The 17723-nt window shown below is 38.4% G+C and overlaps 1 protein-coding gene across 1 annotated transcript in view; it reads left to right on the plus strand.

Moving 5' to 3' along the window:
- TNFAIP6 (TNF alpha induced protein 6) overlaps nt 1-17723 on the plus strand; it is a 492222-nt gene that overhangs the window by 417074 nt on the left and 57425 nt on the right. The gene's annotated exons all lie outside the window — the stretch shown is intronic.

Consider the following 17723-nt stretch of genomic DNA (forward strand, 5'->3'; position numbering starts at 1 on the left):
TAATCAAATCAATACTACAATACTAGCATTTTCACAGGAAAAAGGTCCATCAATTGACTGCCTCATGAGTCACTTATTCGACTGTCTGGGTGCTTCTGGAACACATTTTCCTTTCCAGGCTCCTCTTCCATACAAGTGTTGTCAACCCTTATTAAAATGTAAGTTTCCAAAGCCAGAGACTCTCACTTTCTATTTGTATACCCAGGATTTAGCAGGGTACCTAGCATATAGTAAGTTCTTAATAAATGCTTTTCATTCATTTATTCAACTTTCATTTTACTGATGAGGAAATTGAGATCCATGGTGATTAAATGATATGCCCAAGGTCAAATAGGCAGTAAACGTTAGAATCAGGATTTGCAGCTAGGTCCTCAAGACAGTGCTCTTTCTGAATAAGGAAGCATTAGTCAGTCAACAAGTATTTATTAAGCATTTACTATGTGCCATATGCTGTACTAAGCACTAGGGATAGAAAGGGAAAAACAGTTCCTGCCTTCAAGGAATTCACATTCTAATGGAGAAGACAACACATATATAAGACATTAGGTTTTAGAGGGATCAGGAAAAATGTCCTGCTGAAGATGAGAGTTTAGCTGGTACTTGAAGTAAGTCAGGGCACTCCAATATGGAGATGAAGAAGTAGAGCATTCAAGGCATGGGGGACAGCCAGTGAAAATATACCAGAATAAAGAAGATGAAGTGTGTGTGTGAGGAACAGAAAGGAGGCCCAGGGGGTGGCCAGGTAGCACAGTGAGTAAGAGCTCGGGCTCCAGTGTTGGGATGACCTGGAGATCAAATCCCAGGCTCAGACACTTAGCACCCACCCAGAAACACCTGGCTGTGTAATCTTGAGCAAGTTACTTAACCCCGATTGCTTTTAAAAAAAAAAAAAAGAGAGGCCCAGATAACTATTATTATATAATATGTGGAAGAAAGTAAAGTACAAGACTGGAAAGGTAGGATTATGAATTATTGTTATGAATTATAAAAGATTATGAATAGCTCTAAAAACTAAACAGAAAAAATTAAAATTAAAAAAATAAAAATAAAAAAGAGATAAGCGTGGTACAGTGAATAGAGCACCGGCCCTGGAGTGAGGAGAACCTGAGTTCAAATGTGGCCTCAGACACTTGACATACTAGCCATGTGACCTTGGGCAAGTCACTTAACCCCAACTGCCCTGTACTCCCCCTTCCAAAATGTAAAAAAAAAAACCCAAACTGAACAGGATTTCCTGTTTGATCCTTGAGGCCATAAAGAACCATTCTCATTTGTTAAATAGGGAATGACATGATCAGATCTGAGCTTTAGGAAGGTCAATCTGGTAGCTGAGTGGAAGAGTGACTATAGTGGAGAAGGAGTTGAGGAAGAGACACCAACCAGAAGGTATTATACTAGTTCAGGTATAAAGTGATAAGGGGCCTGCACTAGTGTGCTACAGGCAGGGTAAGAGCAAAGAAAGGGTTGTATAGAAGAGACATTGCAAAGGTAGAATCATTAAGATTTAGCAACAGGTTGGATTATGGGAGTGGGAGGAATGAGAAAGAGGGAGAAGCCAAGGATAAGTTCTCCTAAATTTCAGGCCTAGATGACTGGGAAGATTTTAAGGCCCTTGACAGTAATAAGAAAGTTTGGAAGGGAGTCGCAGCTGAGGGGAAAGATAATGATACCATTTTGGAAATGCTGAGTTTAAAATGTTTATGGGACATCCAGTGTGAGATGGCAAATAGGCAGTTGGAGATGCTGAAATGTTGATTAGAAGAGATTGGAGGCAAGATAAATCATCTGAGAATCCTCTGTATAGAGATGATAATTAAATCCATTGTTAGATTCTCTTTTAGACAGTTGGGCAATGCTCTAAAAATGATGGCAGATAAATGAATTGGAATAATATTGTGGGATAAAAAAATGACCAAAGAGATTCCTAAGTGGTATGATCAACAAGCAAAAGAGTATAGAGGAAAAAGAAAAGAGAACCCAGGAAAAAGCCTTGGGGGATGTCTGTCATCATCTGGCATGACCTGAATGAAGATTCAGCAAAAGAAAGCAAGAACAAGCTGTCCTACAGGTAGAATGAGAACCAGGATAGAGAAGTGTTGAGAAAATCTAGAAAGAAAGAGCATCAAAGAGAAGAGTAATTGACAGTGTCAAAGGCTGCAGAACAGTTAAGAAAGACAAAGATCGAGAAAAGTCCATTAAGATCTGGCAATTAATAGGTTCTTGATAACTTGGAAGAGAGCATTTTTGGTTGAATGATGAGATGGGAAGTCAAAGTGTAGAGAGATTGGAAGAGTTAGAGGAAAGGAAATGGAAGTACTAAGTGCAGATGACTATTTTAAGGTGTTTAGCCACGAAAGGGAGGAGGGCTATAGGATTGTAGCTATTGGAGATGGACAGGTCTGAATGAGAGGTTTTGAGAATGAGGGAGATGTGGGCATATTTGTTGGCATAAAGAAAATGCCAGTTGACAGGAAGCAATTACAGATTAGTGAGAGAGTGGGGATGACTGAACTACATTCCCAAATAACTGCTAAGTAAAATTTTCTGTAGTGATTGCAAGAGGTGGAACAAGTCACTGTAGCAGTTTACTATTTGTGAACAGGAGAATGCTCTAACTTTAATAATTTGGTACCATTATTATACATTTTATTTTACTAGAGTTTTGCTGCCATTTGATGTGTCTTTATTTAAATGGTTATTGGGGGGGGGGGGGGGGGCTAGGTGGCGCAGTGAATAGAGCACTGGTCTTGGAGTCAGGAGGACCTGAGTTCAAATCTGACCTCAGACACTTGACACACTTAGTAGCTGTGTGATCTTGGGTGAGTCACTTAACCCCAATTGCCCTCCAAAAAGCAAAATAAATAAATGGCTATAGCCAGTTATAGAGTGTTTTTTTGTCTCTTTCTTCCCTTCGTATCACTTCATACAAGTCTACCCATGTTTCTTTGAATTGAATTTGCTTCTCCTTATTTTGCAATAATATTCCATTACATTCACATACCACAATTTGTTTAGCCATTCTCTTGTCACTGGAAACTTTCTTTCCAGTTTTTTCCTGTGATAAACAGTGCTGCTTCTGTATTTTCAGACGTGTAGATCTTTTCTCACTGTCAATAACATCATGGGGTTATAATGGAAGGATTGCTAGGTCAAAAGAGACAAAAAATTTAGTAATATTTCTTGTGCAATTATAAACTGTTTTCCTAAATGGTTGAATCAGATTGCAGCTCCATCAGCACTGTCAATATATTTCTGATTAAATTTTGGTTTATTTAAAAACACAAACCAGTGGTTCTCAAAATTTTATTCCTCATTGTATAATACAGTATTATTCTTTGCTGGGAGGAATCAAGTATGTGCATATGATTGCAAGTGTGAGTTCCACACAATTTGTGACAATCTTAACCAAAATTAGTGGCACAATAGTGTGTTCTCCCATTGCCACACACTCTTTACGAACCATTAATGTATGATACATAGACAGACAGCTCTAATATGCTATTTGGTTGTGCTAAAATGCCTTTTTTTCATCTTGGTTAGAAGGAATAACTCCCTGGATAAGGGAAAGGGAAAGAATATATTTGGAAATAAAGATAATATAGAAACTAAAGATACCAATAAAAATTATAGAGGGCAAAAGAAATAATAAAAAATAATCAGTCAACATGCATTAAGCACCTACTTGGCGAATGACACTGGGTATAAGAATAAAAAGATGAAACAGTCCTTGCTCTCAAAGAACTTCCATTGTATTAGCAGGAACTATATTGTATGTAAATATGTATAAATATATACATACATCTACATATATGTATATGTGCCCACTCTGTGTGTGTGTGTGTGTGTGTGTGTGTGTGTGTGTGTACACATTAGGGAAGGAGGGCATTCACAGTTGTGGGCAATCAGGAAAAGCTTCCAGGAGAAAATGATGCTTAAGCTGAGTTTTGAAGAAAATAAAGGATTCTATAAAGTAGAAATGAAGAATGAACACTACATAAACAGGTGATGTCTGGTGCTAAGGCAGGAAGACAAATGGAATGCTGAGTGCATGGAACAGAGAAAAGGGCAATTTGACTGGATTATAAAGTGCAAGATGGGAAGTAATCTATAATGAGATTGTTAGATTCCCTTTTAGACAGTGGGGCAATGCTTTAAAAATGATGGCACATAAATGAAATGGAATATTATTGTGGGATAAAAAAAAATGACCAAAGAGATTCCTAAGTGGTATGAATTGACAGTAAAGAGAACAGAACCAGGAAAACAATATATACAAGGACAGAAACATTATGATTTTCTTTTGTCTTTTGCTATAACTATAGTTTTATGTTCCTTCAGCTACTTTCATCTTTTTTCTCCCCAAAGGTGATCCTGTTCCTCTCCCTCACCCCCAGTCCCCTTTTTCTCATTTGTTACCCCTTTCCCTTTGGTGTTTTATTAGTTCCTTTTCCTCTCCTGCTTTTTTCTGGTTATATTCCCTTCCTGTTTTTTCCTCCCAGTTAGTCAGATAGGTTCCCCCTTCTCCTCCCTTTCAGTAGTCCTATTCATTAAGTTTTTTAATTTCATTTTTTGCACATTTTCAAAAAGGATTTGTCGCACTCTCTTCATTATTCATCCTCTCTTTCTCACTATTCTAGACTTCCATTCTCTGATTCATGACCCATGACTGGATTCCTCAGGAGTCAAAGGCACTTTCTATCATTGCCTTGTAGGACTTGCCCCATAGCTTTCCCTTTTCCATTGTTCTACACTTCCAGAACAAAGACAATTATTCAGGTGTCAAAGAGAACACTAGCCCATGGGAGGGCACCTCCGCCACCATCCCTAATCTATAAACTCCCTTGGTTACTTTTTTTTTTTTTTAACACTTTTGCTGTCCTACTCCCCAAGGTGACAGTTGGTCCCAGAAGTTCCAATCTCCTTCCTGCCCCAACCCCCATTTTGGAAGAATAGATTTTTCAAGCACTAAACCCCCAGACCTCACCCAGTGTAAGGTCCTCATCTCCATTCGCTTCCTTATCTTTATTCACTCATTGAAGCATTCCTCAGTAGAACCCCCTCCTACCACAAGAGTAAGACCTCCTTCTTTCACCCTCCCCTTTTTCAATTCCACCCCCCCCCCAACTTCCTCACCCATTCCCTTGTAGGCTCTTCTCTTTCTGAGATCACAGAAGTTACTTTGCCTTCATTGCTAGCCCTTGATTTGACCTTGGCTCTTCACATACTCCTCTCTCTCCCCTGCTCCCCTCCTTTCAGGTTGTAATGGAATTCCACAGCAAAAGAGGAAGAAGATCCACCTGAAGGGTGTTATTAGGTTAAATCCATAATGCCTCAGTCTACATCTTCACTGTTGGGGAGCTAGGTGTCACAGTAGATAGTGTGACATGCCTGAAGTTGGGAATTCACATCTTCTGCAGTTCAAATCTGACCTTAAACACTTACTAGCTGTGTGACCCTGGGCAATTCACTTCACCGTTTGCCTCAGTTTCCATATCTATCAAACGAGCTGGAGAAGGAAATGACCAATCACTCCAGTGTCTTTGCCAAGAAAATCCCAATGGGGTCACAAAGAGTTGGACAAAACTGAACAATAGCAACAACCTTTTCACTTGTTAGCTCTGCCAGATCTCTACCTTCACTCCTGTCTGCTCCTATACGTTTAGAAGGAAGTCTCTTATTAGTCTCATTAATTACTCTTGCATTTCTGTTGTTTGAAGTGTTTGAGAGGCAAATAATCTTTTCAGTTCTGGTTTTCTTTCTAAAAAATATCTAAAAACATTTTCTAAAAATGTTTTATTATTGAGCATGCATCTTTTTTCACATATAGGTTAATTCTATATTATTGAACATCTTTTTTTTTTTCTCACATATGGTTAAGCTCAGATTTTCAGAGTAAGTTACAGCTGGGCAACATCTTGAGCTCCATGTCAGAGTTTTTGATCATGGAAGTATAACAGTTATTGGTGATGGTAAGATCAAGCATGTGACTATCCCTATGTCTGACTGAGTGGACTGGAGAATTTGAAGAAATTAAAGAACTGAAGTTTAAAATATTTGAGGAACCATCAACATGAATAATAAAGACCCCTCATATAAGGTTAAGAATTCAAGAGATGAGCCCAGGGATATTTATATATTAACTCACCCACTCATTCATTCAAAAACTTTCAGAGTAGCCCAGGATTTTCCAAGAACAGGAGATTGCATTATATCTTGTTCCAGCTAACCCAATGTCAGGAAATCTCATCACCACTAAAAAAGGCAAGAAAACAAAATGTCCACAATTTAAAAAAAAATGAAAATGTTTTATGACATTTTGGAGCAGGATTGAGATGTGTGCCAATTAAAAATGGCTGTAGGATTCCAATCTGCTGTGTACTTTTTTCCAAAGTGTTTCTGGAGAAAGCAGAAGGTCCATGAAGCAATGGCAGAGTGGAAACTCCAAATAATCAAGAATCTCAACTTTAGAGATTTTGGGAAATCTCTGTGATTGTATAATCCTCATTCATCAAGGGGGAGGGAGAAATTTGGAAGCAAGACAGATACTTTATTGTATGTCTTTTGCAATTTCCCTAAGGAATTGTAGAGATGAGAAAACTGTAATGTTTTATTTGTTTCTATGTACAAAGCCCCACAACAACATAAGCTTTTCTTGTCAAACTAATTTTGTTTTGTTGTGAAGATAGTAAATAAATACTTCACTAGGTGTGAACATTTACTGTGCTTATAAAAACAGCTGGTCTATTTCAGGAGCTTCAAATTCCCTTAATAATACTCAGAGAACTAAGTTGCAGAAGTGATTGTTTAACAGCTACACCAAGGGGAAATTGTCATTAAGGCTTAAAAGCACAAACTCCATTTTGTAGTACTTGAGAGAATAATAAGTCAGTAGAGGAAGAATGTTATTTATAAGACTTGAGGAAACTGATTCACTTCTCATTTTATTTCTCATCTTAAGGATAAAATTCACACCTATGAGGAATTCTCTCTACAATCTCACTACTACAGTTAAACTTGTGATAGTCCTTTTCTTTCAAACTATGTGATACAAAAAAGCATTATTTGTGTTGAAACAGAAAATCAGAGTTTTCCAGCTGGAAGCACTTGGCCCATATCTAGTCATGAGTCCCCCCAACAGTGGAATGCTGGTGTATTCCATGTGGTATGAATTAGCATCGTGTGAGGAAAATGTCAATACTGGCAATATTTTCCCCTTGAAATTATTAAATATGAAATTATGCACATCCCAAAAGTATTTTACTACATGCAGAAATTTTCATATATAAAATAGATTTCATTGTCTCTATATTGTGCTGAAATTTCCCTAATTTTCCTTCTATTATATATGAGTTCAATCAATATATTTCAAGTCCCAGAAATATTCTCTTGCCAAATAGGGTTGGGAAGCATTGGTTCATTCCAATATTCCTATCTCCTTATTTTACAGATAAGTAATCTCAGGCCCCAAAAGAGGTGAACTGATTGGTAGCTAGAGGGAGAAGTGGAATTATAACCCCTGATGATTTGATACCCAGGTCAGAACTCTTATAGTCATTGAGTTTTTACATAAAAGAAAGCAAACAGACAAAAGTTTAACTTGTGTGGTGGAGTGGCAGATGGGGGAGGGGGAAGAGGGGGAGCCAAGGAACAGTAAAGAAAATCAGGACGTGGGGAAACCAATTCCAATCTATCTGACATAATCTCACAGAGTAAGGGGACATTAAAAGATGTCATGCACCAATGCCCTCTTATCCCTTTAGGAAGTATGAAGGAGTTTCTTTGATGGAATTGGAAGACCAATTTGTCTTTGGATGACCAAAGATTGACTTTATATCTGATGACTTTTAAAAGCAAAGAGTGCTAGTCCTGTGGATGATCAAAGGCACAGGAAAGGTAAGGAAGCAATTTTATGGAATGAGACCTCTAAGTCTCTGAGGGCAGCAGAAGGATTTCTCTTCCCACTCTTCCCACATCTTGTAGCAGAGGTACTCATTCCGTAGGAAGTACCACATCCAGCAGGAACCAATTAAGACAAATAGAAAGATAGATAGACATTGGGGGCAGCAGCTGAAAAGACCATGACCCCTAACAACTGAGAAGAGATCTAAGCACGGATTAAAGGAAGGATTAGCCCTGCTGCTGGGAGCAGAACTTCAGAAATGAATAGACCTATGACCACTTGAGTGACCTGCTCAACAGAGAAATTATTTCTATAAGAGGCCTTTTCTGATCCCTCTTAGTGCTTGTCTTCCCTTTGTTGATTAACTCAATTAATCCTTTATCTAGCTTGTTTGTACATCTTGTTTACATGTTGTTTCCTCATTAGATTGTGAGCTCCTCAAGGACCAGAATTGTCTTTTCTTTTTATTTCTTTGTTTAGGCAGAGTTAAGTGACTTACTCAGGGTCACATAGCTAGTTCAAGCCTGAAACTTTGAACCTGGGTCCTCCTGACTCCAGGGCCTATTCTCTGTCTACTGCACTACCAAGCTGTCCCACAGGGATTGTGTCTTGCCTTTTTTGTATCCCCAACACTTAGCTCAGAGCCTGACATATAGTAACCACTTAATAAATTCTAGTTTGTTAATATTGAGTCACTGTGAGTACATAGGACACCTAACTCCCCTATTTTGAGTCTGGGTCCCTCAGGCTTGAACCTAGTCTATGTGAATCTAGAACAGGAGCTCTTTGTGAAAGGAAGGTAGTCCTTGCACCATGGATAATACTAATTTTTAGAGGTAATGGTAGCATCGACAGGCAACATGGTATAGTAGACAGGACCTTCCCTGGAATTAGGAAGACTTGGGGTGAAAGTCCTGCTTCTGACAAATAGTAGTTCTAGTGCCATGGGTAAATTATTTAACCTCTCAGTGCCTCAAGAATTACTCTTAAGACTGGAAATTACAGAGGATGTATTGGTCTATATGATTCCCAAACAGAAGTAGTTTCTATGCTCTGAATTCCCTCAATTTATGAAAAGGGACAGAGAGAGAATATTCTGTGACCGTTATATTTACTTATTTGTCCTTTAATTTATGTCTCACTAACCTATATAAAAGCTCTTCTTGACCCTACAGTAACTTTTTCTACTAGTCTTACTTCCCCAGCCTTGTTTCAATTTTCAGTTTTGTCTTTACCTAATCTTGACCCCAAGGTCTTCCATTAGCCATTATGATAGAATCCCATAAGGATATACCACTGCTCTTGATGATGAAGTCTTCATCGGTGAGTTACCCTATCATCTCCTTCTTCCTTCTTTTGCCCCACAAACATCTGAATACTGTCCCTGAAGAAAACTATGAAAAATTGAGTTGATTTTACCCACTATAAATTTGTAGTGCATCATCTTATTGAACCTTCAGTGCTGCTAGTCAAATTATTCCTACCACTCTGTCTCATCCATTCTTTATCTAAGAAACCCTTTTCTCTCCCCCCAGGCTTCCAACTATACCTCTATCCCTTCAATATTTGCTTAAACTATTCTATTCACTGAGAAGATCGAAGTTATCAGAAAAGATTTCTGGCAACTCCCCTCTTCCAAGTCTCAAAACTCCTCAATATCAGCTTCTACTTTCTCTCCTCTTTCCTTATTCCTCCTTTCTCTGGTTGTACCTTTGATCCACTCTCCCACTAGCCTTTTGTAAGACCTTGCTCCAAAAATCACCCCCTTCTATTTCATGTATTTTCTTTCTCTCCTTCTCTGCTCTAGTTTTTCTTCTGCTCACGGATATTTCTAATATTTCCCTTTGGTGTGATAGATCGTTTGTTGTGGTTGAGTCATTTTTCAGTCGTGCCAAGACAACCTCCCCTCAATTTATCAGTGAGAAAACTGAAGCCTGAAGAGGTTTGGTGAGTTCAAATTCTCTGGAGGTAAAAAGGCATGAGTGCTAAGGTAAGGTTTTCCCAGGTTGATCATGTTTATTATTGACACTAAAGTATTTATTAAAGTCCAAGCACATCATATGATGTAGGGCTGGAAGGACCCTTGGTGCCTAACCCTAAGTCCCATCTAGTCCAACTCTCTCATTTTAAAGATAAGGAAATTGGGTGTGGGGAAGATGACGTAATTTGCTGTGGTCACTCAAGATTCTGAGATTCAACCCCACTTCTTCTGACTCTATTTCCCATGCTTTTCCCACAATGCCATAGCTGCTTCTTTTATATGCAACTGGCTAATAGTGCCAGTAAGTGGGATACTGGGTACTCCTTTGAGTCTTTGAAGTAGTCATATCCCATACATGGACTATCCAGTTATAAACTATGCTACAAATCTGACTTGAACTCCTATATTCATGACAATGATTAGGTTATTATCTGGTATGAATTATTTGATATTTTCTAAAACTTGAACTGTGATCAAAGGTTTTCCCACATTGATTACATTCATAGGGCTTCTCTCTTAGTATGAACTTTGTATTAAGATTTTCAGATATTCAAAAATGGTACATACTCTGGACAAGACTTTCTCACATTTGCTATACCCATTAATTTTACTTCAGGGCAAATTATTTGGTGCCAAATAAGATTTGTGTGATAACTAAAGACCTTTATATTAATTACTTCCATAAAATTTTTTCTCTCGTCTCAATTGTCTAATGTTTTTACAAATTTGAGCTTTCACTGAAGGCTTTCCTACAGTGATTTCTTCCCTATAATATGGATTTTTTAACAGTGCTTTAGAGCTATAAGAGTACTTTAAGAGCTTTAAGAGTACTTTAGAGCTATGAATAAAGGTTTTTTCCATATTTCATTACATTCAAAGTGTTTCTCACCAGTATGAATTATCTGATGTTTTCCTTGGTGTTTGACTCATAGTTTTATCATATTCATTACATATAGAAGGTTTCTCTCCAGTATGAATTACCTCACATCAAATTAGGTTAAAGAAGTAGTGAGACATGATAGAAGGAGCACCAGCTTTGGACTTGGGGAAGGACAGTTGATTCAAATCCTGCTTCTTATGCTTATTACCTATTTAAACTTGGCAAAGTCATTCACCTAAGTGGTGCAGCAGATAGAGTGCTAAGCCTACCACTTACTAGCTGAGGCTCCCTGGGCAAGTCATTTGACCTCTTTTAGTCTCAGTTTCCTCATCTGTAAAATGAAAAGATTGGCCTTGATGGCCTCTAAGATCCTCTCCAGCTTTAAATCCTTGACCCTTTGACCTAATAGGGAACCATTAATGGTGTGCACTCCAGCTAAAGGTTTCACCTCATTACATTTAAAGAAGTTTTCTCCAGTAGAAATCCTATGTTGTTAAAAAAAGCCAAAAGACTTTGCCATGTTCATTACACGTTTCTCATTTTGGTCCTGCTAACTACCCCATAGACTTCACTCCACACATATTCTCCACTACTCACTACTCTGTTGGATAGTAGATGCAAAGTCTCTGCTGAACCAGTTTCTATGATGGAAGCTGCTCCATGTGTAGTCTCTATTGGTTGCTATAGGCACAACCCCACTAGGTATATGGCTGTAGAGCTTCCTTCTGCTTCTGTCTTCTGTCTGTATCTAGAGGAATGGGTTCTACCATTCTCTTTTACTTGGAAAATCAGAGGCTTGTTTATAGGTCATTCTGAAGAGCTGCTGCCCTTACTCATGGAGCCTTGAAACCAATAACCTTCACTAGGTAAAAGCAATCCTTCTTAACCTTTTCCTTTATGGAATGGTATTTCTGTTTCTTTCCAGAATCTTCCTTAGAAGGCCTTTTCCCCAGTAGAAGATTCTTTTCCCCAAGGGTCAAACTCATTGGGTTACAGAAGGGTATCTCCTCATAGGCAATGTCCTTTTAGACTTGATCTTTTCTTTGGTCTCAATTTCTTGGTCTAGGGGCTGGGTCTCTGTCTCTGTTTCTCTCTATATATCTCTCTGTCTCTATTTCTGTTTCTCTCTGACTTTATGTTTCTGCTGCTCTTTGTATCTATCTATCTCTCTGTTTCTCTATCTCCATCTCTGTATTTCTCTCTGTATCTCTCTCTTTATCTCTGTCCCTCTGTGTCTCTGACTCTCTATCTCCTGTATCTTTCTCTTTGTCTCTCTATCTCCTGTCTTTGTCTTTTTCTCTTTCTGTCTATCTCTGTCTCTGTGTATCTCTATCTCTGTATATCACCATTTCTCTCTCTATTTTGTTCTAACTTTTGATGGCTATTCCTTCTTGTTCTGGACTGGGCATAAGCGAAGCAAGTTTAGGTTCACTGGTATGCCATTCAACAATTAACAAAAAGAAATTTACTTAGCCATATCAGGAGAAGGATATTTGGCAAGGACAGGCATTGAGACATCTTGAGCTAATTAAGCTGAGCAAAGCTCCCTTCTCTGAGTTACCAGTGATGATTCACCAGCCCTGGTGCTCTTTGGAGCTGCTTTGCGTTCAGGCAGCGAGTACTTAGTATCAGCAGTGTGAGCCATTAGTCCCCTGAGCTAAACAATTTTTGAGAAAAATTAAAAGAAAATCTTGCTTCATAACATCAATATCTGCAAGCTAGAATATATTTAGTCATTATCTACATAAGGATTAAAATTGCCAGCAATGACAAAACATGCCAGCATTACCCCTGCTTTTTAATTCCAAGCCCCTTATGCTCTCCTTTGAAGATAAAGTGAATGGAGTTAGAGGGAGAAGTAAGGAAGGCAAAACCCAAGAATCAAGGTCATTTGTCTTTCTTACTTGCCTAGCAACATTCTTTATGTTGAATAACTCCATTTTGTTTTGTCTCCATTTTATGACTAAGGAGTTGTTATATAAGCTAGTTTTCCGAAATAAGATAAACCCTTGAGTGGTATGGTTTGGTAATGATATAGCGTGTCCCCCAATCTGGCAAACAACTTGTTGTTGTTATTATTCTTCGTCCTTGTTCTTAAGGAGGACCAATGACATCAGGAAGGTGATGTCTTGTTGCAACTGAATTGGATTTAAGTGAGGGAGAGTTGCACTCCAGAGCCATCTAGGTCCAGTAGCAAGATATATATTAGGAGTCTGGAGATGGCCAGGGATACTGTGGGAGACCTTGGCCTTTTTAATCTACAATCTTTCCCAGGTCTCAGTTTGTCTGAGGCAACATCCATTCAGTGATTAAGGGTAGGTAAGAAATCAGGAAAGGAAAAAAATGACCTCTTTTCCCTACACCTTCCCCCAAAAAAATTCTGGGAAGGGAAAACGCTCAGAGTAAACAGCTACTGATAACTGTGTGTTTCTGTTCACCTGCTAATGGTAAATGTCTCAAATCTGGTAAGCAAATGATAAACACTTGCTAACTACAAGTTTGTTAGGAAGCTAAAGCTTAGATTGATCTTTTTTCCATCATTAACTTTAGGTAATCTATCACCAATTAGAACTTAGATGTAAATTGTAACACCCTAAATCAAAATTATAAAAGTCCACCAGATGCCGCAGGCATCAGACTGCTCCTGGGTCAAGGCTAGGACAAACTCCCCTGTTCACCGAGCAGGGAAAAGGTCTAGGATTTTGTGTTTGCAGGAGAGCAATGCTAATGTAAGGAGACTTGCCACCTTATCACCACCTAGGAGGGGAACACATGGCCTCCAGTTGGCAGAGAAGGAGGACATTTCCAGGACCTTTAGGAATCTGGTTGGTGGTTTGTTCCTAAGAAGGGTTGATGTTCATATTGTTGAATAGTCAAAAAACTTTGCATGCATTGAGACTAAGTGTTATTAGTATACCATCTGCCTTAGTAAGCATACATAATAGTAAATCTTATCTTCATTTATACCATACATTACTCTGTGTGTGTGTGTGTGTGTGTGTAAAAGGGAAATGGTACTTAAAAACCCAGAAATGAACTATGAAAATGTGGCCAGCAATCCCCTATGACCGGGGTGGTGAACCTGCGGCCTCCCTTCTAGGTCCCTTTAACAATCCAAATTTTACAGAACAAATCCTTTTATTAAGGGGATTTGTTTTATGAAGTTTAGATTCCGTCAAAGGGCTGCTTCACTTGAGGACTTAGAGGGCAGGGTGTGGCCTTGAAACCTTTGGTTCCCTGCCCCTTCCCTAAGAGGTGTAAACAGGTCCCTTGAATGAATTAGAAAGGGATGAATAGTACTACAATGATTGGCTAAGACCCCAGGTGATTAGCTTAATAAATCCTGGAGGAAAAGAAAAATGCAAAGAAGATGGTACACATAACTGATAAAGAGGAGGCCACTAGAAACCACTCGGAACTGGAAGAGTAAAAACTCAGACAGATATTATTATCACAAAGAATAGAGCCAGGAATCCAGGCGTGAGGCATGGTGGGCTGCTTGGTCTTAAGAAGCATTGATTGACACTGTCGCTGTGCAGCTGAAAAGGCTTTCTCAACCCCACCCCTCTAACTCCATACCTCAAAATGGTAATTTTGTATCTCCTTCCTCCCCTAGAGCTCTTTTATGGGACCTTGTAATCCTTCCCTTTCCCAGGAGTAAATTCTTTACGTTTCTTTGTTTTAAATATTGGCTTTTTCTTTATAAACTGTATGTGCCACTTGGACTTAACTGAAAATGCATTTTGGAGGGGGCAATTCTGGGAGAAGTATCCCCAAAGAAGAGAGAAATAGTTGTAACAGTGAGGTTATTTGGTAAAAGAATGTGTTTTCGTTGGGACTGAGAGAGACAGAGAGAGAGAGACAGAGAGAGGAGAAAGAATTTTAATGACACATTTTTTTGGTCCAACTTCCCAAGGAATAGTTTGTTTCAATAAACCTCAAATACTCAATGACAGTAGAGGGCTGGAGGGAAGGGAAGATGGAGAAGGCACTTTACAGTAAATACAAGTGATTGAAAAACTCTTCTAGGGATACTATCTCTTCTCTCCCCTCCCCCCACCCACTGCTACATATACAAAGTAATTTCAAGAGAGGCATAATAGTAACAGCTGGAGGTATCAGGAAAAGGAGGTACTCCTTGAGCTATGCTCTGAAGGAAGCTAGGGGTGCTAAGAACTAGGATTGAAGAGAAAATTAATTCCAGACATAAGGGACCTCTGTACAAAGACACAGAATCCAGAGACCAAACGTCATGCGAATTGACCAGCAGGTCAGTTTGACTGCTACAAAATGTGCCTAAAGGGGAGTACTATGAAATAAGACAAGAATTGTAGATGAAAACAATTCTGAGAAGGGCTTTAAATGCCTGTGGATTTTGTATTTTTTTTCCCAGAGGTAGCATTTTTTATAAACTCTGTACCATATGTCCCAGTGTTCTTGGATACAAAAGTATAAAAAGACATGGCCTTAGTCCTCAGAGAGTTTACAGTCTGAATATTCTCTTTATTTTTGGCACTTCTGTATTCAATCTATATTACTCTTGTCATCTTAATTTTTGGTATGTTCTTAGTTAACTATATTCTTCTCACTTAATGGGCATATGCTTGATTTCCCTAACTGGATTACAAATTCTTTAAAGGGGACTATACCTCTTATTACTGGCAACTAGGTGGCACAGTAGATAGAATCTGGTGTTAGGAAGGCTTGAGTGCAAATCCAGTCTCAGATACATAATTAACTATGTGACCTTGGGCAAGTCATTTGCCTCTGTCTCAGTTTCTTCATCTGTAAAATTAGGAGTAGAACCTACTTTCCAGAGTTGTTGTGAGGTGAGCACTTTGCAAACCATAAAGCACTAATTATTTCTAATAGAACCCTGTGCTTAGAATCAGGAATACCTGAATTCAAAACTTGTTTCAGATACTCTGGATAAGTCACTTAACTTCTGTTTGCCTTAATCTGCTAGAGAAGGAAATGGCAAACCACTCCAGTATGTTGGCCAAAAACCAACCAACCAACCAACCAATCACGGACATTATTGTCATGCTGTAGTCCTAGGGAGTCATAAAGAGTTGAACGCAACTGAAGAACAATTAATTCTAATTATTATTGTTGTTGTTGTTAAATATAGTCTTCACTCTGAAAGTAAACTGCCTCTCCCCTAAAGTATTACCATGGAAACTTGGTGGGCTGAAAGTGTCTATATGCAGAGGACTGGACATTACCCAAAGTTCCCCAACTTTCTATGGCTTTTGACCTTGAAGGACTTTTGCAGAGACAGCAGTTGTTCAGATTATGGAAAAATAGAGAAGGAACATAGTCAGCATTCATATTGATTGGGGCTCCTCCACATTCAACAGCATGCTTGTGCACACCAAGCAAGTACCCCAGCAAGAACATAGATCAGAGAAACTTTAGGGCACAGAATGGACATGAAGTGCTAACAATGAAAAGCTGTGCACTAGCCACATTACTCTAAGCAAGTCACTTAGCTTAATGTCTCAGCCTCAGTTTCCTTTTCTATAGAATGGGAATTATAATATACTATCATAGAATTCATAGGATCATAAATTTAAAGTAGGTCAAAGTTATCTAGTCCAACTCTGTCATTTTGTATATGAGAAGTTGAGGGATGAAGAGAAGCTAAGTAATTTCGCCAGATCATATTAAGTAGTATATTAAAGTAGTTAGTTCAGCGCCAGAGCTTAAAGCCAGGCCCTCTGACTCCAAGTTTGATCAAATACTTCGTAAATTATAAACACAAGCTAAATCACCATCTCCTTCACAGGACTCTTATGAGGGTCAAATGAAATGGCAGATAAAGGGCTTTGTAAACTATAAAACACTGTAGGAATATGAACTATTATTAGTGTGTAAGAGTGAAAAGAACACAAGTTACAACTAGGGTTAGGAAATATTATACAGACCTAGAAACAGAAAATAATTCCAATAAAAGTTGCATTGCAATCAAAAGTTTCCTCTTGTGTTGACTCTTGTCTGAGGCAATGACTCAGTGTACAACTTGTATGGTTGTCAATAAATCGTGTATTAAGGAGCAAAGCATGTACTTTTGCTCAATCTTTTAAAAAGGGGTCATTGAATGGATTGCCTAATGATAATGAACTAACAGCATTTTAAAATACTGAAATTAGTGTTTTTTTAAAGTTGCAATTCATGACTTAGTCATGGAAATAATCATTAGCTCCTGTTACCAATCAAAAACAAACCAAGTAATAGGGCTCCAAAACTCAACCATAGGGGCTTGTATTGGGATATTTTGACTGTATAGATGTTTGTGTGCTCTGCTTCTTTGTCTGAATCTTTGTAGTCTGCAATAGGTGTTGTTTTGTTTTATAATTAGGTTCAGACCATATAATAAAAAATAGATAAATTAATAAGTTCAGTAGACTGCTGATGAAGCATGCATCCCTTCTCTTGCAAAGAAGTGATAGAATTGAGATACAGGATCAAATGTTTTCAAATATTATAATCAATGCAACACAAATTAATTTGCTTAACTACACTTATTTGTTACAAAGAGAGCTTTTATGCTGCAGTAGAGTTCCAAACCTAGTCAGGAAGACCTGAGTTCAAATCCAGCCTCAGATACTTACTAGCTATGTGACACTGGGCAAGTCACTTAACGCTGTTTGCCTCAGTTTCCTCATCTGTAAAATGAGCTGGAGAAGGAAAATGGCAAACCATTCAAGTATCTTTGTCAAGAAAACCCCAAAGGGCGTCAGGAAGAGTCAGACATGACTGAAATGGCTGAACAACAAAAGAACTGGAGGGGAAAATGGGTGGATGGCTACAATAGAACAGAAAAAAAAAAACAATTTGAAAAGACATAGAATAGGAAAGAAAGGCATTCAGAAGGGGACACAGATAAGGTTTAATGTTATTGTGTTAAATTTCATACCCACCAAAACCTCTTAGCCCCGCAAAAAATCTCCAGAACTGCA

Source organism: Petaurus breviceps, unplaced genomic scaffold (genome assembly GCF_028583685.1).
Source record: "Petaurus breviceps papuanus isolate PSGF00001 unplaced genomic scaffold, PetGlider_PUasm1.0 91133, whole genome shotgun sequence".
Classification (NCBI taxonomy): domain Eukaryota; kingdom Metazoa; phylum Chordata; class Mammalia; order Diprotodontia; family Petauridae; genus Petaurus; species Petaurus breviceps.